The 23,788-nt window shown below is 37.5% G+C and overlaps 1 long non-coding RNA gene across 4 annotated transcripts in view; it reads right to left on the bottom strand.

Moving 5' to 3' along the window:
* Nucleotides 1–23,788, bottom strand: part of LOC307185040 — a 413,650-nt gene that overhangs the window by 242,294 nt on the left and 147,568 nt on the right. For 3 of the 4 annotated variants that reach the window (XR_013827857.1, XR_013827858.1, XR_013827859.1), the window contains one exon: nucleotides 16,015–16,153. This is a non-coding gene — a long non-coding RNA (uncharacterized lncRNA). Of the gene's footprint in view, nucleotides 1–16,014; nucleotides 16,154–23,402; nucleotides 23,476–23,788 lie in introns of those variants that run through there. The other variant, XR_013827860.1, reaches the window with a different exon arrangement.

Here is a 23,788-nt window from a genome sequence, read left to right as displayed (position 1 = left end):
GTTATGTCTCCCATCAACATACATTTCCTGATTGCCTTGGAAACCAATAAATAGACCTCTCTCATACCCACTCGGAATAAACCATGGCTAACCTGAGCCCAATTACTACATATTACCAACCAGACTTCTGATCTCACCTTGAACTCTAGCAACTGACAAATGACCAAAACAAAGTCTTCCAAGGATATTTTTTAATGTATGCTGTCATCTAGAGCAGTAGATCCCCAGTTTTTCAGTAAGGAAGACCTATTTTTTTTTTTTAACATCTCATTAATGACCAATATATAGCTATATGCACTTGGACCAGATAATTCATCTCTCTGTGCCTTGGTTTCTCTACTTGTAAAATGGAAATTAAACTACGAACTACCGATGTCATAGTTAATGAGAACTTACATGAGATAATACAGGTAAAGTGTTTAGAAAAGTATCTAATCTGCGGTTAACAGTCAATAAATATCAGCTCATCATCATGTAAAAATATTATTGACTATTCTCTCCACATAATAGAAGTTATACTTCTAGCCAGTTTTTCAAAGGAAAACTGTAATGACCATGTTACAGTGAATTCAGTAGCACTTATAAATGAATTAATAATTCATTATTCATTAGAGGACTGCATATGCTTAAACTGTAGGACGTATTGGAAGAAGACAGGGCTTATCAAGTCAGTCGTGCCTCAGGAATATGTGGCCATTATAGAGTTTGGAAATCTCTGGTCCAGGGGTCAGGGTACATTTATCCCTATCCACTTTATCATTTATACCTCTAGCATTATACACTGAAAATTATTGTTCAGAGTTATGACACACTGCCCCAGCAAGAGTCTCACCAAAGAATGCAATTAAAAATTACATCAGAACATTTTAAGAGAAAGATGCAGGAAATATGAAGTTGGAACTCTTTAGCAACAAAACTGAAACAAAAAAAATGTCCTTCTGATTCATTTTCAGTTAAGTAGAAAATTCAACCTATCAGAATTCCTCTTTCTTTGGCAATCGAGCTGGTTAAGATTTTATAACAATACATTTCATTGAAGTACCTCAGGATGCAAACTGGCAGTCCATTGCTTTGTCTATATATTTTTTAATTTATGCAACTCAATCTTTCAACAAAATGTCACTTAATATATAGACTAAGGCTCTTGGGAAATGGCTAAGGGTGGTCAATTTTCTCCTCGTAGATTTCCGATCTCCTTATAATTAAGTATACTATTTATGGAAAAACAACATCAATTTCATCTGTTAGTTTATATATTAATTTCAAACAAAAACAGAAGTAAATACTTTTTCCAATATACTAAACATTTACTAGGTTTTCATGTGGGAGGGAAAGTAGAGATAAAGAACTGAAAATATCATTCAATTCATATTCACAAATTTAGCAATGAAGTTACATAATATATTGTGAATTTGAATTAAGGCAAAGTCTTAGTTACTAGGTTATAATTGTCTTCATCTAGTTTAACTTCACTAACATGTTTTTGGACGTAACTTTACATGTAGTAGAGAGAACTATCCCCCCGCCCCAATTAATTGCAAGGTTGTAAAGGAGCAAAATACAGTATTTTAGAAAAAGGGGAAAGAGGAAAAATCAATAAGGTTTTAGAGTGGGAACTATTGATAGTATCATTAATGAATCCACCCATCTTTAATAATTTTTCCCTCATATCCATTTTCACATTTGCCATTCTTAAGAATATAAAAGATTCCTTATAGATAAGCCAAAGTGCAAAATTAAATGCTATCAGGACGTCTAATTACTAAGAATAACTGTCTTCTGAACAAGAGAACTTATTACTACTAATCTTCAGTAATGACTTGGATCAAAATGTTGACTGTTTTTCATCCCCAAATTAGCTGACCACACCCATGTAAAGACCCTGCCTTGGGGCTTCCCTGGTGGCGCAGCGGTTGAGAGTCCGCCTGCCAATGCGGGGGACACGGGTTCGTGCCCTGGTCTGGGAAGATCCCACATGCCGCGGAGCGGCTGGGCCCGTGAGCCATGGCCACTGAGCCTGCGCGTCCGGAGCCTGTGCTCTGCAATGGGAGAGGCCACAACAGTGAAAGGCCCGCGTACCGCAAAAAAAAAAAAAAGACCCTGCCTTTGTTCTCTTGCTTGTCTTGGAATTCATACATCCCTAGCTGCCATTTGCAAGTTGAGGTTGGACCAGGAATGCTTCACCCAGGTCTTTACTCCCAGAAACTCTTGATAGTATGGGTTAATTATCTCTCATCTCACCTGCCATTACCACTCATTCAATTAAATACAAATTTGAATGAAAAACGCAGTTTTCTTCCCACTCAAATGTTTGGTTTTAGCCTAATGCACTTTTTAAGTAACTGGTTGCCATGGTGCCAGGCGCTTTGGACAAAGAGTCTCAGAGTGAGTAAAGATCATTAAAAATGACTAATTAGCCATGAGATAGGAAGCTGCTATTTTCATGTTCAAGTGAGAACCAGAATTCTCCTTGCAGATTTCAGAAACATGCATATAAAATGAGAGAGGGATAAAGGTAAACAAAACAATGTTTTCTTTTATCCTTCTTTCTTCCCAACCAGGGCTCTATTTCAAAAACATATTATAGGTTACAAAAATTGCTTGATCCTCTTGGTTACCTGAGTAACAATTACTGATGCCTTTCTAGAATATCTATCTGGTATCCATCGTTTCATGGGTCAGTTGTTTGTGATGTGTACGAAAAGAATGTAGGCAGTGGTACTTTAGCCATAATTAGATTCCGCTACTTCCCTCACCAATTCAAAACTCACGACTGTATTTCCAGAGAGATGTTTCTAAGCACAAGGTCATAAAGACACTACCAATTTCAGTTTAACCTGCCTCTTCAACTGACGACTTAACTGACAACTCTAATTGTCCACCAGTGAACACACTTATACATTAAAATGTCTGGTTTCATTGTTCTAAACCAAAGGATAAGCTGACTTCAATAATCAGGTTTGAATTTAGAGGCTAATTGTATCTCATCCTTTAACCTTTAAAATGACTTGCCCTTATAATTTAGCAGAATTCTCTGCACATGTGTCTAAAACTAAAGGTTCAAAGGGGTGGAAATAAAGAGATTATTCTGTGACTGAAAAGTGACAAAGCAATGACCCCTCAAGTCTTCAATTTCAAAAGGGTTGTGAAATCTATGCTCATATTGTGTACCTGCTGGATTTATAATGTGTTCATTGCCCATTGCTTTGATTTGCATGAAAAAAAAGAGGGAAAGGTCAATATGTTCCTTCTAAGGTGTCTAAACTTCAATTCCAAAAGGCATTGTTTAATGGATGGTCTCTTTTCCTTTCTCCCTTTCTCCCTCCCTCCCTGTATCTCTTTCCAAAAGATACAATCCCATGAGGTAGACTTTCATTTGGTTTCGGAAACATCTGAGCTTTGATCCTAACACAACCTTTACAAGTGGAATAACCCAGAGATCCCTCCCTCCCTGTATCTCTTTCCAAAAGATACAATCCCATGATGTAGACTTTCATTTGGTTTCAGAAACATCTGAGCTTTGATCCTAACACAACCTTTACAAGTGGAATAACGCAGAGAAAACATACATTGTTTGTCTCTGGAGTATAAAGATTATATTTATAACCTACTCAGTTACCAGCAGTCTTGTATATGCTTAATTGATAGCCATTTGATATTTGTTTGTTGCCATATCATCGGGTACATTTGTAAAAGCCTGAATAGAAATGAGCAAATTATGTATGTTTATTAGGGACCACAGCTGCTGGCTGCCTCCAAACAGATCATAACCATGCATCTACCCAGGTTAAGGAAACAATGAAAATGTGCCCTCAGAGAAGGATGAATCCATATTAAATATCAGGTGTTATTACTTGTCTAGATTTCTCTATCACTTGTCTACTGTGCTATACAAAAGAAACAATAACTCACAACTCACATGCTTTTCTTCTAATTCTTAAACTGACTCTAAATTGTAGGTTCTGTCATTCATTCTGATTCCTTCCACATGCTACACAACTTTCAAGCAGGTAATATTGGTGAAAAAAATATTACGAAAGTAAAGTACAAATGTGTCTGTGCTTATTTGACTGGACCACTGAATTAAACGTACTTTTGAATTTTTGACATTTTGTGTATTTGAATGGAATGAAGAGAATCCCTCTTCTCTGACCAGAAGTGCTTATTTATAAAACAGAAATAGAGTCACAGATGTAGAAAACAAACTTATGGTTACCAGGGAGTAAGGGGGGTGGGGAGGGATAAATTGGGAGATTGGGATTGACATATACACACTACTATATATTAAACAGGTAACTAATAAAGACCTACTGAATAGCACAGGGAACTCTGCTCAATATTCTGTAATGACCTATATGGGAAAAGAATCTAAAAAAGAGTGGATATATGTATATGTATACCTGATTCACTTTGCTGTATAGCAGAAACACAACATTGTACATCAATTATACTCCAATAAAAATTAAAAAAAACAAACAGAACTGCTCTATCAAAAGCCTAAGGTAATCTAGTGGGAGTTGGGAGTGTCTGTTCAACAGGTATAAAGTCTCAGTCATTCAAGATGAAAAAGTTCTAGTGATCAGCTATACAACATTGTGCTCAGAGTTCACAATGGTATAGTGTACATTTAAAATTTTGTCAAGAGGGTAGATCTCACGTTATGTGTTTTTTAATATGATAAAAAATTAAAAGTCTAGAAAAGTCTTTATTTCACAGATGATTAAGAAACCACTGGGGGGCTTCCCTGGTGGTGCAGTGGTTGAGAATCTGCCTGCCAATGCAGGGGACATGGGTTCAAGCCCTGGTCTGGGAAGATCCCACATGCCACAGAGCAACTAGGCCCGTGAGCCACAACTACTGAGCCTGCGCATCTGGAGCCTGTGCCGCGCAACAACAGAGGCTGCGACAGTGAAAGGCCCGGGCACCGCGATGAAGAGTGGCCCCCGCTTGCCGCAACTAGAGAAAGCCCTTGCACAGAAACGAAGACCCCACACAGCAAAAATAAATAAATAAATAAAAATAAAATAAAGTAACTTTCATCTTAAAAAAAAAAAAAAAGAAACCACTGGGGTTTGAAGAAAGCATTTGAAAATCAGCTATTTATAACTAACAGATTTAATGATGACCGGCTGCCCTCCATAAGTGAAAATGCTATTTCTGGTGTCCCACAGTAAGCAAACTAGACTTGGTTTACTTGCTTGACATGTAGTTTCTATAACTCCCAAAGATTCTAATTCAGTAGGTCAGCTTAATGGTCCCCAAATCTGCACTTTTAACAGCACTTCAAGTATTTATAGGCCTATAAAATAGGAAGATAGGTCTATAGTCCACACTTTGAAAAGTCTGTGGGTGGTATGCCCCTTCTACCCCAAATACCAGGGGTATTTGATGAACTCATTTACAATACCTTTCATGGTTTCTGTTGAAACATGCACTTGGAAAACAATGGCCTGAATGTACCTGAAAGCCTAAAATAGTGCAATATTAAGGGGTCAATTCTGGGAATAAAATCTATGACTCTGGCACTATTAATACCAACAACTGGTTGCCATGGTGATGGAACTATGGGCAAACTGCCTCACACAGAAAGAAAATTTCATTAAAAATGACTAATACACCATCAACAGGAAATTTACTAAAATAGCTATAATTCATGAGCAAGTTAGCTTAATAAAGGAAGAAATAAAGAGGAAAGAAACAACTCTTGAATCTGTCATATCTCAGAGCCTTTTTTTTTTAAAGCTCCTTATAAATACAATGAGGTTTCTGAATGGTGATGCTGCAACTTTAGCTGTTCATTTGTCTCCTTTCAGTAGGACACCACTAACTTTGATTAGAATATTAAAATTCCAGGAGTTATTGCAATTTAAAAAGAAAACATATTAAGAAAGGCTGATGATAACAAAGACAGGGAAAAAATATATTAGCAGGCCACAGGACATTTCAAGATTACAATTCTCTTCTTTTTTCTTTTATTAGAATGAAAACCTTTTTCCACTCAAAAATCTTCAAATCATGTTCATCACATCTTGGTATTCTTGGAATATCCTTCTTTTCTATATAAGGTCCAGTGATTATAAATCAAAACCATCAAATAGAATCCTACTCCCAGACAATAATTTCCTGGATAACTAACCTTGTATATTTTAAGATGTCTCAGAATATGTAAAAATCCTCCTTCCCTAATCAGACCTGCTTCAGTAGAAGTCTAAGAAAGTCTTTCATACCATGGGTGGTTAAGAAACCACTGGAATGTGAAGGAACGATTTAAATACTCCAATCTCTATAATGTTGGAAAGTTATCAAATCATTCACAGATCACTTGCATTTGTATTCTTCTTTCTTTGTATATGTGAGCTTCAACAACACTCACAAGACCAAGTTATCAATTAAAAAATAATCAGTCTCAAGCAAAATTTACATCTAGATTTTGATGGATACCCTAGACTGTTTAATTCACATCTCACAGCCTTTAAAAAGTTTGTTACAGTTTTCTACTTGTCAAAAATACAATACTGCCATCAAAATAGAACTTGCAAACAATAAATACTGTAAATGGAGTCCAAAACTCATGTTCCATCTTCCTAATCCAAAGAAAAGGTTTCAAACTAAAAACAATAATTTGACTATCTTAAAGATTTTGCTTCCATTAAAGTAGCAGACACTGATGAGGATAATATGGGTCTCAAAACACATGTAAGGGAATAGAGACAAAAAACTAAACTACGGCATCCTGAAGGAGCCTGCAGTCCAGCAGGCCTGACCATTACAGGGCCAGTTTCTGCCAAAGTGATGAGAATCACAACCCAGGTATGCAAAAACTGTGTGGGAGCATGGCTGAACTTTAGAGTGGCTCTCTTTGTCTAGGGGAAGAGTCACTACTTAATGAAATACCTATTTCACAAATCCCACTCTGTCCCATGAGCAAAAGTAGATCCTGGGCAGGTAGAAAAGAATCAAATGGAGAGGGGCATATGTGGTGGAGGGAATATTTGTCAACTGCACAGACTGCTTCATGGGGCTGAAGGATGGAGTAAACGGTGGACACTGGTAGGAGATGAGAATGGAAGTCTTTCCAATCAAAAATCTTTCAAACAAGTTTCTCTCTTTCTTCAATTCACCAGCATCTTCTGAGCACCTACCATTCTCCTTTCCCCCTGTTTTAAGTTCACAGCATACACATACACACACATATAAAAATACCTGAGGGGCACACTGAAGTAAAACTTCCTCCAAGGAACCCCTTCAGCACACCTGAAAGTAAAAGTTCCTCCAAGGAACCCCTTCAGCACACCTGAAACTCATTTCCAGCCCAGCAATGGGAGGATCCAAGTCAGAGAAGAGCAGCCTGATTAAGAATCAGACATCTCAGAATTAAACTCCCTAGATTCAAATCTTGATTCACTTACCTTTGTGAGCTTAGAGAGGTTTCTTAACCTAGCTAAACTTCTGCTTCTTTATCTGCAAAATGGAGATGATAATATTCACTTGCCCATGGTGGCAGGATTGAATAGATAGTAGAAGTTAGTAGCAAAATTTACCTAACAGATCACCAAATGACAACTACTACTATTATCAGTATTATTTCCCCTGGGGAATAGAGAACAAATAATAATAATAGTAGCTTTTATACACTGACCCCCTACTAAGAGGCCAAAGCTATTGAACCTTCCTAACATTCCAATGAGGAAGGCACTGTGATCATTCTCCTTTTACAGATGAGGAAACTATAACACAAAGAAGTAACATAACTGCATAAGGTGCACAGCTAACAAGTGAGTCAGGTAAACTGTCACTCCTGGGTGGCTCTCTAGCCCACAGGAGAAACTTCTTTAACAAAGAAGTTTGTTGCGTGCCACAACTACTGAAGCCCATGCGCCTAGAGCCTGTGCTCCACAACAAGAGAAGCCACCACAGTGAGAAGCCTGTGCACCACAATGAAGAGTGGACCCCGTTCACCACAACTACAGAAAGGCCGCGCACAGCAATGAAGACCCAACGCAGCAAAAATATAAATAAATAAATAGGTATGCAGGATAATCGTGTTTTTTAAAAGGCATGGAGGTAAATCCAAGATGAAAGAGCTAAACTGGATTAAAGTCATTTTTCTGAAAGCAATGTAGCAGCAGGAAGTTGGTTGGGAAGGATCAGGGTACAGCTGTTTTTAGCTGTTAGACATTTGAACACTTGTGCAAATTACTCTGTCAGAGAATTAAATACCTTTGGAAGAGTATTTAATGCTCATTTGCTAAAATATACAAGTGCAGAAATAAATATTTAACCTGAGGATGATATGGCTATGATATATGGCTAACGTTGAGACATGAGGCCAATTTAAAGTTTGACTACTAGTAAAATATTCACCCTCTCTTAAAGAAGCAAAGAAATTAAAATAAAGTCAACAGTGCAGTCTACTTGTTTAATCAGGAAACTTTTAAAACATGAATCGCTTCGAATAGAGTTTCCCCCATCATTTGAGAATATAATTTACTTCCTTCTTCCCTATACATTTATTATCTGTGTTATTTATCAGATAATCAATACTCTGCAGTTAGTCCAAAAACCCTTTGATGAAAAGTCCATATTTTCTTCAATTCTTATCACATATAGTCACTTCCTACTGTAGATACATAATGACGGGAGAAAGAAAGAGAGGGAGGGCAGTTACAAGAAACAAGATGGGCAATTACTATCCAGTGTTTTTACAAACAAAAGTGGTTTAACACCCCTCTTACACCAATGGACAGATCATCCAAACAGAATATAAATAAGGAAACACAAGCTTTAAATGACACAAAAGACCAGATAGATTTAATTGATATTTGTAGAACATTCCACCCAAATGTGGCAGAATACACTTTCTTCTCAAGTGCACATGGAACATTCTCCAGGACAGATCACATCTTGGGTCACAAATCAAGCCTCAGAAAATTTCAGAAAATTCAAATCATATCAAGCATCTTTTCTGACCATGCTATGAGACTGGAAATCAACTACAGGAAAAAAACTGTAAAACACACAAATACATGGAGGCTAAACAGTGCACCATTAAATAACCAAGAGATCAATGAAGAAATCAAAGAATAAATAAAAAATACATAGCAACAAATGACAACAAAAACATGACAATCCAAAATCTATGGGACACAGCAAAAACAGTTGTAAGAGGGAAGTTTACAGCAATTCAATCTCACCTCAAGAAACAAGAAAAATCTTAAATAAACAATCTAACCCTACACTTAAACAACTAGAGAAAGAACAAAGAACAACCAAAGTCAGTAGAAGGAAAGAAATCATAAAGATCAGATCAGAAATAAATGAAATAGAAAAGAAATAAACAATAGCAAAGATCAATAAAACTAAAAGCTGGTTCTCTGAGAAGATAAACAAAATTGATAAACCCTCAGCCAGTCTCATCATGAAAAAAAGGGAGAGGAGGGAAATCAATAAAATTAGAAATGAAAAAGGAGAAATCACAACTAACACTGCAGAAATACAAAGGACTATAAAAGACTACTACAAACAACTCTATACCAATAAAATGTACAACCATGAAGAAATGGACAAAATCTAGGAAAGGTACAATTTTCCAAGACTGAACCAGGAAGAATTAGAAATATAAACAGACCTACCACAAGCAATGAAATTGAAACCATAATTAAAAATCTTGGGAATTCCCTGGTGGCGCAGTGGTTAAGAATCCACCTACCAATGCAGGGGACACGGGTTTGATCCCTGGTCTGGGAAGATCCCACATGCCACGGAACAACTAAGCCTGTGTGCCACAACTACTGAGCCTGCACGCCTCGACCCCATGCTCCACAAAAAGAGAACCAACCACAATGAGAAGCCCACGCACCACAATACAGAGTAGCCCCCACTCGCCACAACTAGAGAAAGCCCGTGTGCAGCAGCGAAGACCCAACGCAGTCAAAATTAAATAAACAAAAAATAAATAAATTAAAACAAATAAAAAATAAAAATCTTCCAACAGACAAAAGTCCAGGACCAGACGGCTTCACAAGCAAATTCTATCAAACATTCTGAGAAGAGCTAACACTGATCCTTCTCAAACTCTTCTAAACAACTGCAGAGGGAGAAACACTCCCAAATTCATTCTACGAAGCCACCATCACCCTGATACCAAAACCAGAAAAAAAAAAATCACAAAAGAAAATTATACACCAATATCACTGATAAACACAGATGCAAAAAGCCTGAACAAAATACTAGCAAACAGAATCCAACCACACACTAAAAGGATGATACACCATGATCAAGTGGATTTATCCCAGGGATGCAAGGATTCTTCAATAAACGCAAAATCAATCAATATGATACACCACTTTAAAAAATAAAGGAATAAAAACCACATGATCATCTCAATAGAAGCAGAAAAAGCTTTTGACAAAATTCAACACCCATTTATGATTAAAAAAACTCTCCAGAAAATGGGCATAGAGGGAACCTACCTCAACATAATAAAGGCCATATATGACAAACCCACAGCCAACATCATTCTCAATGGTGAAAAACTGAAGCCATTTCCACTAAGATCAGGAACCAGACAAGGTTGCCAACTCTCACTACTCTTATTCAACACAGTTTTGGAAGTTTTAGCCACAGCAATCAGAGAATAAAAAGAAATAAAAGGAATCCAAACTGGAAAAGAAAAAGTAAAACTGTCACTGTTTGCAGATTACATGGTACTATACATAGAGAATCCTAAGATGCCACCAGAAAAACACCAGAGCTAATTAATGAATTTGGTAAAGTAGCAGGATACAAAATTAATGCACAGAAATCTCTTGCATTCCTTTACACGAATGATGAAAAATATGAAAGAGAAATTAAGGAAACACTCCCATTTACCACTGCAACAAAAAGAATAAAATACCTCAGATTAAACCTACCTAAGGAGACAAAAGACCTGTATGCAGAAAACTATAAGACACTGATGGAAGAAATTAAAGATGATACAAACCTGGAGAGATATACCATGTTCTTGGATCAGAAGAATCAATACCATGAAAATGACTATACTACCCAAAGCAATCTACAGATTCAATGCAATCCCTATCAAACTACCACTGGTATTTTTCACAGAACTAGAACAAAATATTTCACAATTTGTGTGGAAACACAAAAGACCCCGCATAGCCAAAGCAATCTTGAGAAAGAAAAACGGAGCTGGAGGAATCAGGCTCACCAACCTCAGACTATACTACGAAGTTACAGTAATCAAGACAGTATGGTACTGGCACAAAAACAGAAATATAGATCAATGGAATGGGATAGAAAGCCCAGAGATAAACCCATGCACATATGGTCACCTTAGGTTTGATAAAGGAGACAAGAATATTCGATGGAGAAAAGACAGCCTCTTCAATAAGTGGTGCTGGGAAAACTGGACAGCTACATGTAAAAGGATGAAATTAGAACACTCCCTAACATCATACACAAAAATAAATGCAAAATGGATTAAAGCCCTAAACGTAAGGCCAGACACTATAAAACCCTTAGAGGAAAGCATAGGCAGAACACTCTATGACATAAATCACAGCAAGATCCTTTTTGACCCACTTCCTAGAGAAATGGAAATAAAAACAAAAATAAACAAATGGGACCTAATGAAACTTAAAAGCTTTTGCACTGCAAAGGAAACCATAAACAAGACAAAAAGGCAACCCTCAGAATGGGAGAAAATATTTGCAAATGAAGCAACTGAAAAAGGATTAATCTCCAAAATTTACAAGCACCTCATGCAGCTAAATATCAAAAAAACAAACAACCCAATCCAAAAATGGGCAGAAGAAATAAACAGACATTTCTCCAAAGAAGATATACAGATTGCCAACAGACACATGAAAGAATGCTCAACATCATTAATCATTAGAGAAACGCAAATCAAAACTACAACGAGGGGCTTCCCTGGTGGCACAGTGGTTGAGAATCTGCCTGCCAATGCAGGGGACAGGTCTGGGAAGATCCCACATGCTGCGGAACAGCTAGGCCCGTGAGCCACAACTACTGAGCCTGCACGTCTGGAGCCTGTGCTCCCAACAAGAGAGGCCGCGATAGTGAGAGGCCTGCACACCGCGATGAAGAGTGTCCCCCGCTTGCTGCAACTAGAGAAAGCCCCTGCACAGAAACAAAGACACAACACAGACAAAAATTAATTAATTAATTTTAAAAAAACAAAAACAAACAAAAAAACTGCAATGAGGTATCACCTCACACCGGTCAGAATGGCCATCATCAAAAAATCTACAAACAATAAATGCTGGAGATGGTCTGGAGAAAAGGGAACCCTCTTGCTCTGTTGGTGGGAATGTAAATTGATACAGTCACTATGGAGAACCATATGGAGGTTCCTTAAAAAACTAAACAAAGAACTACCATATGACCCAGCAATCCCACTACTGGGCATATACCCTGAAAAAAACCATAATTCAAAAAGAGTCATGTACCACAATGTTCATTGCAGCTCTATTTACCATAGCCAGGACATGGAAGCAACCTAAGTGTCCAATGACAGATGAATGGATAAAGAAGATGTGGCACATATATACAACGGAATATTACTCAGCCATAAAAAGAAACGAAATTGAGTTATTTGTAGTGAGGTGGATAGACCTAGAGTCTGTCATGTAGAGTGAAATCAGAAAGAGAAAAAAAATACCGTATGCTAACACATATATGTGGAATCTAAAAAAGAACAACTGATACTGATGAACTTAGTTGCAGAGAAGGAATAAAGATGTAGACATAGAGAATGGACTTGAGAACATGGGGTGGGAGGCGGAAACTGGGGCGAAGTGAGAGTAGCATCAACATGTATACACTACACAATGTAAAATAGTTGGCTAGTGGGAAGCAGCCGCATAGCACAGGAAGATCAGCTCGGTGCTTGCTTTGACCTAGAGGGGTGGGGTAGGGAGGGTGGGAGGGAGCTCAAGAAGGAGGGGATATGGGGACATATGTATGCATATGGCTGATTCACTTTGTTGTACAACAGAAACTAACAGTATTGTGAAGCAATTATACTCCAATAAAGATCTATTAAAATAAAAGAGTGGTTTAATATATGTACAGCTGATTCACTTTGTTATAAAGCAGAAACTAACACACCACTGTAAAGCGATTAGACTCCAATAAAGATGTTTAAAAAAGTATATTTGTTAAATAAATATTCATTAACATTAAAAAAAGTGGTTTAAAACTATCTTGAACTTTGGCAGCATGGCTTTTCTGTTCTTTGGGTGTTTTTGTTTAATTATACAAGAATAATCTCAGAAGCTTGTGGTTTCAATTTATCTGATAAGAAAAGTTAGAGAATTACCCTTCATAATATTTAATTAAACATTTTTATCAATTACACTGAATAAATATACAGTCACAAGTACCATTGGTTCAGTTGATGTTTAAAAAGCTGGCATATATTAAAGCCCCAGTTTGGCTATGCAACACATTCACTTCGGTTAGCAAACACAGCAATTGTTTTTCCTAAGAAAATTGTTCCTTTTAATTAAAGCATTTGCTCTTCTCTTAGCACTCTACAACGTGCGATACAAAACAAGCATAAAATAGTAACTGCAGATTTTTCCTCAGCTTTCTCAGTCCAGATTCAGAATAATTTTTTAAGGGTTTATTTCCTTGAAATGGGAGCAAAAAATACTACTGGCAATTTTGGTAATCAGCAAAACTACTTCATCAATAAATCAGACTACTAAGAAAACTCCTACAGAAAACATAATGAGATATTATGAAATGGGAAAGGAAATCTCCAGTTATATACTGAGATGTCTGTTGAAAAAACTGAGTCACCTGGGAACATGACTGTTTCAGACACTGAAGATCAGGTAGAAATAAAGAATATGGATCTTGAGCCTCAGGTAATTTATCAGAACTGGATGTTCTTTCTCTTTGAAGTACTGTAATTAGTTAAGGGTGAACTAGTTTTGAGTTCATTTTTTAAACTAATCTCTGATCATAATATAAATTGACTTATTCTTCAATTACAATTTTAAAATGTTGTAGTTTTTTTGTCCCCCTTTCTCTTTTTTTCTCTCCATACATATTTAACTTATGTGCCAGATCCACTTTTTAAACATGAGTATTTGACGGAAAAAAAAAAAAAAAGCAGTGTGATTCTGCTGGATTTTCTCTTCAAGTGAATATTAACAAAGGTTTTAGGAGCCATGGAATCAATTCCTCTTGTAGAACCACTGCCAATAGGAACTAAGTATAGAATTGCCAGTCTATACACTCACCTGTGTACTGAAGTTTTTAAAGAAAAATTCAATGAAACCTTTTTATGGTCCTCTGTGATGCCAAATGCAGGTTTCTTTTTTTTAATCAGGTGTTTAGAATTCACTGGGTTTTTTTAGCAAACAAAAGCCCACTCCACCTCCCAACCATGTGTGTGTATAAAAGTTAAAAGAGTAGGTCACAAAACTAAAGGCACAAAGTTCATCTTTCCTCATAAGAACACAGAATTAGGAATTAGAACCAGAAACTATACCCTCTGTCTACCCCTCTTTCTAGGGGCAAGCACGCCTGCCACCTGCCTCATGTCTGTCCCTTTCCCCACACTCCTTCTTGTTCCCCCTTCTACTGAATGGAAGGAGAGTCTTCATTCTGAACTAACTCCTTACTTTCCCTCCTTCATTTTGAAAAAGCGAAACTGGAATGTCTGGAGTGTGTTTTACCAATAGGAAAATCTCTGTCAAAAGTCCAACAGAACTGACTAAGTCAGTGAGCACTGTGGGACCCAGTCAAGAGTCACTTGAAACAAGGAATGAGTGACGTAAGATGGGCCTTTCATGTGCGTATATCCTGCAGATGGCAGGCATAAAGGAAAGGTGGCCAGTTCCTATCATCCATAGAGCAGAGCCTCCAAGTACTAAATACGCTCCACAAGCAAAGAAATATGAGCATTTATGGATCTAAAGCACTATAATGGGAATAAAACAATAGGAATCCAGCCCGAGGTGAGAGAATTAGCTTCAGAGTGAAAATACCTTGGATGTGATTTCTGACGGAATTACTGTTAGCCAAGCAACCCTGGGAAAACAGCTGAACCTTCACGTGTGTCTGTTTCGACTCTTGTAAAATGGAGGTAATATCTACTTGATAGGGTTGGTGAAGTAAAGGAGCTAATGCACATAAAGCTTATGACACAGTGACAGGCTTTACCAAGTGTGTGTATGGGCTCAGGGGTGAGAAACGTATGCGATCAAATGTAATTCAAAGGAGAATGCAGAAGGGTATCTATCGTTCCCTCATCTGGTCAAGGCCTTCTGGACTGTGTGTCCCTGTAATTTCTTCCCCAAAGTGTAGAGTGCCAGAGTAAAGGACACTTGCACACAGAGCAGCTTAAATACCGCATGGAGCACCTCTCTTCAAGCCCCCCAAGATTGGCTAACTTCTATTCATCCTCTCACTCTGAGCTTAGGTGCTCCAAGAAGCTTCATCTTACTTGCTGGACTGCCTCCCAAAAACCAGGCCAGGCCAGCACTCCCTCTAACTGGTCCGGAAGCTATGCCCTGTGCTCTAATATAAATCACTAATTTGTCACATCTTTATTATCATACTGGGAGATTCTTTAGAGCAGGGAACATTTATTGGTCACTACTGCATCTCTAGCAATCCACACAGAATCTGACAAATGAGTGGCCAGAGTTAACATCTGCCGTTTGTTGTTTAGTAATCCAGCATCCAAAAACCCTCTGACTTCTGGCGAAAACTCCAGTGCATGAGTATTGGTAGTAATCAGGGCTGACAGAAGCCATACGGTACCAGAAATTCTCATTTTCTGATACCTAGAAATTAGGCCTTGAGCATGAGACCTAGGATTGGCCAACTGGACACGCTTGCCCAGGACTCTGAAGCCACGGGAATGAAAACAAAAGCATGTGAGACAGAGATTATTCTCAGTGGCATCTGTGCTATCAGGAGTCCAGTATTGACAATTATATCATAAAAAGACCATGGACAAGCTCTGGCACCTACCTTACCAAGGTCTGTGTTGTCATTTGCTTTGCATTCTCAGTCCAGGTCTTTGACTCTACGAACTGCAGTTTTCTACAAATAAGTCAATTTTCTGCTTAAATTAGTCACTCATGATTTCTGTTGTTTATCATCAAGACCCCTAAAGAAGGAAAGAATTCAAAATTTCAATATCTGGATGGTCACATGGATAGAATGATGCACAAATAATTAAATCAGCAAATGAATGAGTAAAACAAACAATTAAAGGAAGTCTAGGCTCAATTTCCATGGTGATTACTATTATTTCTCTCTCTCCTCCCATGAATTGGGATATTATTCCTTAATAACAATTTTTAAAACAAATGAACATTCCAGTTTCCTAGAAACTCTTAAGGTTCTTATATAACTTATAATAATGATTCCTAAGACACTGGTTTAATTATATTCTACTAGAGTGTGAACTAGTTGAAGTAGAAGACTTATATCCTCTCCTTGAAGCTCATTTATGTTTTTGAAACTAAGGAAGAGATTAGAAGAAAGGAAACGAGCATCGTTTCATTTACAAAAACTAGCTGAGCTTAGTATTATGCTAAAGCTTGGGTTTCAATAAATAATTCTGTTCACGATTCTAAACAGCAATTAGAGACCTTCCTGTGAGTGTCCCTTAGGTACCTTGAATTTAATGTCTTTAAAAATTAATTTACCTCTTTAATTCTAAACATGGTTTAAAACTTTGTTTATTCTTCATATTCCAAATGAAAACATGAGCCTATGGATAGATGTCTGCACTCCTTACCTTTAAATTTCCTTAAAATCCGTTGAGAAATATGGTCGAACAAATCTCTATTACAACTAGAAAAAAATTTTTCTAACTGTTCCATACAAGTGCTACATATTTTCAGGCAATTCTATGAATAATGGAAGAAAGGACTAGAGACTGGAATTTCCATTACACAAAGGAAATGCCAGGATGGGGAGTAAGTGAAGGAGCCCCCAGCAGAACTATTCTCAGACCTCATATTCAGAGAAGCAAATGAGATCGGGCAGGGGGGGAAAAAAAAGAATTAATCCTATTGAAATAAGAGCAGGTTTTTCACATGGCAGCATTAAAATGTGGGAATCTATGAAATCTCATTTTGTGCTCTGACTAACAGAGCACAGCAAATGTAACTGCGACTTTCAAAATTTTTTTCAATGGCTAACATCATGCAGCCTGTGCTCTGTACAATGGAACACTCTCTAAGGGAGCCCTGGGCCTCCATGTAAAATGCCTTACTGCTCTGAACAGCCCATGTTGGGGGAGCCATATGTAGGCACTCTAGTCAACACTCCCAGCTAAGTCTTGCTTCCAGGCATCCATGCCAAGGTGTCAGACGTGTAATTGAAGACTGTATGCCCAACCAGCTCTTTTACTAGCAGAATGTCATGGAATGACCTCCATCAACATCCCCTTGATCAAAAGAAAAATCAAGTCATGCCTTGCCTGAATGCCTGACACAGAAACTTAAGAGAAATAATTAAAAGGCTGGTGGCTTAGGTCCCTATGTTTTAGGGCAGTTTGGTATGCAGGTACAGAATTTGATAACAGAAATGGTAACACTAAAGTTACAACATGTGGTGTGGATCTGGGAAACAAGCAATGAATAAAAACATGATAGGACTCAAGCTGGCTGTCACAGGGCTTAAGTGAGACAAAATATTTTTGGAGGCTGGAGGAAAAGAAATTCTTGTTATGCAATAGCAAAAAGTTTGGCAACACTGTCCACTGGGCTAACATGCAAAATAGGACATATACTTAATGAATTCAATGACTTACTAAGGAGATTTCTGGACAGTGTTGGAGATACCATCTGACCTATCCTCAATGTCTAAAATACAATGAAAGGGGGAAGCAACTGATCAAAGAATGAACTCTTCAGGTTTTGAACAGAATTGGAAGGAAATGTAAAAGGTCCAGGAGAGTCTTTATAAGCAACCCAATGTTCTAAAAGATTTAGCCTTAGGGAAAAGATCAAATTCAGAGCATTGCAAATAAAACAAAGAATCCAAGGTTTTGGCTGTAAAATCCTTCCTTAAGATGTGAGAAAGATTTAAGTCAGTACCTCAAACACCCTTTCACTTATACAGAGAAGCTTCTAAGGAACACTAATAGCATGCCTTACATTGCCTGTCAACAAGACAACAGTGCTTCTAAGACTCATAAAAATGCGAAAATCTATAGGCAGAGAACAGATGAAGAAAGTTACTTAGCTGCAATACTGGCTATATTTTAGGGAAAGTACTACTCAGAAGGCAGAACCAAGAGTTGCATGGAATCATTCACAGAGAGCAAGACTGAGCCCCATTCATGAAACTGACAATATGTACACAGCTGAATTTCAGAAGTGCTCTACTAGTGACTGCCATATACCTCCCATACCCCTCCTTTATTGAACAGGAGTGTCTAATGTGGCTAGCTCCATCACGGTATCTTGCCTGTATGTGTCTTGAGGGTGGGAGGGAGACAAGGCATTATTGCTTAAGTTCACAATTCTTCAGAACAAGAATTGTGCCCAAGTAACTGAACTCAAAGAGGTTCAGCTGCTCCCGGACATGAGTTAAAATGAGATCCTGGATCTCAAGCCAGTTTGAAGGCAGACTGTGGTAGTTTTGAAAGTGGATGCAAAATCTTTGATACTTCTTTCATCAAAAAGTGGAGCTTACATACCCCACCCTTGAAGTGAGGTAAATTAGTAGATGCTTCAACTAATAAGATATAACAGAAGTGATGCTGAATGACTTCTAGAGGGTAGCTCATAAAAGGCTATGAACCTTCTGCCTTATTCATTGGAAGTCTGACCGCTGCAAGGCTGCCATGATGGAGAGACCTCTATGAGCAATCTGGTTGACGGTTCCAGCTGAGTCCAGCCTTCCAACCGTCCCCACCAAGGCACTTGAATGACAGTGAAGCCATCCTGGAGGGCCGAGAGCAGCCCTCTACCAGCTGAATACTGTGAGGTGACCGCCATGCATACCACATGGAAGAATCACCCAGCCAAGCCCTGCCTAAATCCTCAACTCAGAAAATCATAAGATGTAATAAAGTGTTTGTTGTTTTAAACTAACAAAGTTCGGGGTCATTTGTTAGGTAGCCACAGATAAGTGGAACACTTCCTGAAGCTTTTAGAGTGTTTACCATGCACTCCAGGCCATGTATCAGAAGTCCCACTATGAGGATGATAAATGGCACCTGTTAAAAATAATAAACTGAGTAATATGGGGGCTGCTGCTGGCAAAAGGAGTTAATCCCAGCTGATTTCAGCAAACCACAAAATAGAATCCCTTTCTCAGGATCTGAAAACAATTAGACACATGTATGTGGATATACATACACATATACATGTACATGTATAACTGAATCCCTTTGCTGTACACCGGAAACTGTCACAACATTGTTAATCAACCCTACTCCAATATAAAATTAAAAGTTTTTAAAAAAAATCCCTTTCTCTTTAAAGGATCACTCCCCCACAGACACATCCAGCCAGCCACAGGACCTTCCCTATTCTTCACCAAGCTTCCAGCTGAGAAAACTAAATTACAGAGAATTCTTCTCTCCCTATTTTTTTTATGTCTTTTTTCTGAAATAAATAAATAAATATATATCTATACACACACACACACACACACACACACACACACACACACACACACTCACACTCAAAAAAACTAACAGAATTGAGTTTAAATCTATATTCCTGACAAACATCAATGTAAACAAACAGAGAACAATCTCTGGGTATATGGGAAAACTGAGAAATTGAAAACAAGGGGAATAACCTCCTCTCTCTTACTTTGGAAAAAGCCTCCTCCTGAGAACAACTAGGAATGTGGATAAAATTTTTTATCCAGAGTCCAACATTCAGGGTTATTTATCCAGTCACCTCTATCATCATTTGCCAATCACCTCAATCGAGAGGCTAAGAAACTGAAAATCTGAGCAGAAATTTTCGAGTTCAACTCCTTTATCCATTCATATGGAAAATCTGATGGATCGCAGAACCAAAATATAATCATTAAAAACAAAAAGCCTTTAGAAAAGAACATAAAAGAATATTTCTGTGATTGTGGGAACCGTGGGATAGGCTTGGACAGGACACAAAAGCACAAGTAACACCCAAAAAAGTGATAAAGTGAACTTCAGTAAAATGTTTGCCCATCAAAAGACCCCAAGTAAGAAATGAATAAACAACCACAGACTTGGAAAAAAGATCTGCAGCACATATACCTGACAAAGAACTTGTATGCAGAAGAAAGAAAGAACTATAAATTACCAACAAAAAGACCCTAAAATTCCTAATTTATAAAATGAATACAAGACGTAGATAGTTGACAACAAAACAAATTTAATTGTCTAAGGAAAACAAGAAAATGTACTCAACATTATTAGTCACCAACGAAAAACAAATTAAAAAGCACATTCAGATACTACTTCAAACATGATAGCTGGCTAAAAACAGAATGCTGGTGAGGATGCGGAACCATGTTCTCTCTTGGTTGGTAAGAATGTGAAAGATGCAACCACTTCGGAGGACTGCTGACATTTTTTGATAAATAAAACATAGATCTAGCTTATGACCCAGCAGGTCTAGTCCTGGGTATCTACTCAAGAGAAATAAAACCATATGTCTATCCAAAAACTTGTACAAGAATGTTTACAGCAACCTTATTCATAATAGCCAAATACTACAACAACCCAAATGTCCATGAAGAAGACAATGGATAAACTGACTGTGGCTTAGCCACACAATGGAATACTACTCAGCAATAAAAAATAAAGTATTGATATACTGATATTCTTTGTTTCATAAATTCCACTTCTAGAAATTAGAGAAAATGAATTAGGAAGATGTGCAAAATTTAACTACAAGATAGTCATTACATAATGTTTATAATAGTAAATAACTGAATCAATTGAAGTTTCCCCAATTAGGAAAGAGATTAAATTAACTGAAGTTCATACATGCAATGGGAACATATCAAAAATTAAAACTAGGATGCAGTTTTATGGAAAACTGGTCACAGTGTTTTAACTGAACAAGCCAACTGGAAGTAAATTCTGATCCTTCCTTAGCATATTTGTCTTCTGTTTCCTATTTAGTCACAAATATCACTGTGGTCCCCATGGTGGGTAGTAACTGTCAACAAATATTTAGCATAAGCTAAATGTTCTTTATCAACTTTTTTGAAAAATTAGTACTTAATTTTTTTAAGTATGCACTTCCAGTTTTTGAGCTCATTGCACCCAAAAGGATTTATTCAAAAATTAATCAATACATATAAAAACATAGTTATATATATGTCCATATAATAAACATCAATATTACTGTAACAATAATGTTCAGAATACTGTCGATATTCTTAGCCTCTCTTTCCTGAATATATTTCACATATACTTAACCAATAATTGTCCATGTTACCCACTGATTCCTCCAACTAGTGATCTGGAAACTTCACGCACCTCACCGGCCACAGCACAACCATCTGGCACACCAAGTAGGGAGAGCAATGAACATTTCTTCCATTGGTACCAAGAAATGAGTTAGTAGTCCCTAACTATTCTTGGGAGGTAATTGTTCCCAGGTAAATGAAAAGGATAAAAAAATATAAACAGATCATAGCTGAGTATTTCATCTTATTTTGCTTTGTTTCCCATATTTAGCCATGTAATAAAACAAAACCTCTACTGCATGGCAGAAGCTGGAAGGTCAGAGTGGAGATCTATAAAACCTTAACAGGTGTACTTTTCCAACAAACAGTTGGAAATTGGAATTAAAGAAATAATACCATATATAACAGCATCAAAACATAAAACACTTAGGGATAGATTAAACAGGATACGTGCAAGAGCTGTAGACAAAAATCTACAAAGCACTGCTGAGAACAAATTTTAAAGACCTAAATAAATACATAAGGAATCATGACTGTGGTTTAGAAAATTCATTATTAGGAAGATGCCAATGCTTCTAAAGTTGGCCTATTGCAAACTCATTCAAAATATCAGGAGAATCTTTGTAGAAATTGAGGAGCTGATTCTAAAATTAATAGGGAAAGACAAAGGAAATTTTAAAACCCCAAACAATTTTGAAAATGAAGACCAGTTATAGAATTTATGAGACTACATTTCCAGACATCCCAGAAAGCAACAGTAACCAAAACAGTATGGTACTAGACAGACACATAAATCAAGAAACAGAATAAAGATGGAAAAAATACACACACACGCATTTGTATAAATTCATTCATGTGACATTCTGAGAAAGGCAAAACTACTGGGTCACAAAACAGATCAGTGATTTCCAGCGACTAGGGGTTAAGAGCAGAAGCCTGACTGCAGAGAGACAAAAGGGAACAATTTTGTGGTGATGGAAATGTTATACCTTGATTGTGCTGGTGGTTATATAACTGTATACATTTGTCAAGTCACAGAACTGAACACTTTTAAAAGTTGTATTTTATCATATGTACATTTTAGCTCAACAAACAGTACTTTTAAAGAAGAATAAGGAAAAGGAAATCTCAATTGAATCTCATTTTCTCTTGGAAATATTTCTTGCCTTCATTATTTTCAACCTGTTGTCTCACTTCAGTGGTTACCTGGCCACTCTCTTGGACGTGCCTCTATCCTTGTGCTTAGTACCCTAGATTAAACTCAACGTTGTTTCTGTCGTTCTCCCACTGGATTGGGCTCCCTGAGAGGTTTATTTCCCCCAAAGCTGTATCCCCATGCTTAAAGTCATATCTAACACATAAAGATAATCAAAAGTTGTTGGGAGAAAGAATGAATGAATGAATGAACGGAAAAAGACAGTCTCTTTCATTACTGTTTTCTCTCCCAACCATGCCTTGGGGGAAAAAATGTTTTCTTCTGTCATTCTGTAGAGACCAAAGCTAATCTTAATTATAAAAATGTCCTAGATTTATGTGAACCTTGGATTTTGTTTTTATTTAGGTCAATAGATCAGGAGATGATTGTCATTGAAAAGACAGTTTGTTACCCACAGTTCCTAAGAGCAGGGGCATACCATGCAGGGCCACAAAGAGAAACACCAGGGTCAATCAGGAGGTAAAAGGAGCGAGGAGAAAGGAGGAGAAGGTGGGTGAAAACCTTTATTGTGGTTTTCATGAGGGTATGAGCAAGGCAATGTAAGCAGCTGAGTAGGCTTAGGACTGGATGGTCTGAGTAACTTCAGTGGACTGTGGGCTATAAGGTTGTCTCTAGTCTTCTAGTACCTGGAATTGGGGTGATTCAGGGCAAGAGGATTGTGTCTCAGACTGCAGGAGCCTGACAAAAGGATGCAGAAGGGGGTAGTACTCAGGATTGGTTACTCTGCATATCAAAGGGACACTGCCAGGCAAGTATTCCTTACCTCTAGGAATGGGGCAGTCTCTTTCCCCGTCCTTCTGCCTCACCCTCCACCCCTATCAGTGAGGCTCCATTTGCCATAAGAGAAGAATACAGAAAATAAGAAAATATAGTTAATACAGTTTATATAGGATCTTCCCTATATACATTATAGTTTATCCCATAAGCTTTAGAATAAAACTGGATGTGCACTGCTGGTTATCTAAGTATTATTACTATTTTCAGTCTATAAAATGCATCTAACATCTTGCTAAATATCAAGTGAAAAATTGCTTAGATGATGTACTAAGGCATATTTCTCTATATTCTGCAATAAGCACCATGTAAACACTGAGAGAGAGATTTAATTTGTGTATGGAAAGATAGATTACATAGTCAACTGCTTTAACT

Source organism: Stenella coeruleoalba, assembly GCF_951394435.1.
Source record: "Stenella coeruleoalba genome assembly, chromosome: 3".
Taxonomy (NCBI): Eukaryota; Metazoa; Chordata; class Mammalia; order Artiodactyla; family Delphinidae; genus Stenella; species Stenella coeruleoalba.
The sequence above is the reverse complement of the archived record's forward strand: the minus strand, read 5'-3'. Positions and strand labels throughout refer to the sequence as shown.